At 43.8% G+C, this 1825-nt stretch overlaps 1 non-coding gene across 1 annotated transcript; it reads left to right on the top strand.

Annotated features, from left to right (window-relative positions):
* Nucleotides 1–818: 818 nt before the first annotated feature.
* LOC138800232 (U2 spliceosomal RNA) lies at nucleotides 819–1009 on the top strand. The gene has a single exon (XR_011364429.1). It is a non-coding gene; the product is annotated as a U2 spliceosomal RNA (small nuclear RNA).
* Nucleotides 1010–1825: the final 816 nt, after the last annotated feature.

The raw sequence follows: 1825 nt of genomic DNA, 5'->3' as shown, positions 1-1825 counted from the left end.
CCTACGAGTGTATCTTGTTCTGCAAGTGTATCTTGACCTAGTGTTATTCCTGATCTGTATTCACTGGTTTCCTGACTTTTCTTGCTTTGACTACTTGACTACCCCCTTGGATTACGTTTTGTAGCTGACTGCCGACCCAGACCTCTAACCTTGTTAATTTGTGTTTGTTTGTCTTGTCCATGTTCTGTGTCTCACTTATCAGGCTAAGGAGTGTTGACCAGTTGTCCACTGCTGTAATTAGGCAGGAACAGCAAAGCGGGTGCCAGCACCAGGGCAGCACCTGTCTATTGTCATCCTGTTCCCTAACCTGACACTCTTTTTGCAGCAACATGTTAGGAGTGAGCAGAGAGAAAAAAGGTTCAATCTCCAGAACAGTCTACCCCAGGAGCTGTTCATAGCAAAAACAGTGGAAGGCTTCAAAACAGACTTAGACAATAAGAAAATAACATTAACATTTATGAAGAAATAAAACATTTCATGCAGCAGAAGAACTTGGATGTAGCCCTAGGAAGTCCTGAAAGACATGGCTACAGCCAAATGTCATATCCATGTTTTCCAGGCAGCCTTAAGGCTGCCTCCAACTTCTTTAGCCACTGGTAATCAAATGCCGCATGCTTGGGTTCACTCATCTCTAAAAAAAACAAAAAAAACAACTGTGTGTGTGTGTTTTTACAGGTGTAGCATTTATAACACATTTTGGGGTAAAAATGTTGTCAGTCCCTAATCTGGAGCTTTCAATAAAAAAGATATTTATTTATATATCAAATGATTATTACAAGGATTTAAGGGGCACTCTGGCACCTAAAAACTTTGCCTATATTATATCTCTGCCTTTTGGCAAAAATGAAGTGTAGTATCTGTTCTTAACAGTTAAATATGTAATATGTCCCCTATCTAGGGACCATATATTAAATACATTTTTAGAACAGGGTGATGGAAAAAGAGCTTTCTCTGTCCTCTCCAGGCATTGACCTAGTACTGCAGAGCTTCCAGGTTCAGTGCACCAAAAAGAAAAAATACTATAAGCCTCTTGTTTATACTTCCCTACACTCCCCTGGTGTCCAACTGGATGTCCCCCTGTCTGCTTCCTCAGCCATTTCAAGACAACCTCGTATCGGCAGTGACAGCCTGCTCAGCTAATCACTAAGACAAGATAGTGCCATGGCCAGTAATTGGACGAGGCAGTCTGGGAAGTGGTGGTGGCAGAGGTCAGCAGATACTCGAAGACACCATACAGGGACAGTGGGCGAGTATGGTTTATTATGTTTTATATAAGGACAGCCCTATGAAAAATGTTTTAGGTGCCAGAGTATCCCTTTAACATTTAGTCTCCCAAATTCAGCATTGCTAGTAGCTCAGACACAGCTGCTAACACTAACACAATCTGCCAGCATAAACTACCCATATCCTGACCCTGCGATAACCCCTAGACCACCCAGGATGTAACTGTACATTCTGGCATTGCTAGGGGAGTTCAGAGGAGTGCTATATGCAGCCCGGGACCCCGGTCCGATTGCCGTGCCCGCTAAATAGGCATTTAGATGCAGCTGTCAAAGTTGACAGCTGCATCTAAATGCTGGTCTTCCCCCATCCGTGGTGGTCTAGTGGTGGGACCCCCCCCCCATGACTTAACCGTGGCAGAGAGGTTCCTACTCCCTCTCCGGACGGTGGTCTGCGCCATAATGGCGCTGATCCCGGCTTGGTAATTTATTGCTCTCGGCTGTATACTGCATGGATCTCAAAGAGACATCAGTGTAGTTATAGACCATAGACCAAAGAATAAAAGCGTTATAAGCATGGTAATAGAGCAATTTTAAGGAACATA

This window comes from Dendropsophus ebraccatus, chromosome 8, assembly GCF_027789765.1.
Source record: "Dendropsophus ebraccatus isolate aDenEbr1 chromosome 8, aDenEbr1.pat, whole genome shotgun sequence".
Lineage (NCBI taxonomy): Eukaryota > Metazoa > Chordata > Amphibia > Anura > Hylidae > Dendropsophus > Dendropsophus ebraccatus.
The sequence above is the reverse complement of the archived record's forward strand: the minus strand, read 5'-3'. Positions and strand labels throughout refer to the sequence as shown.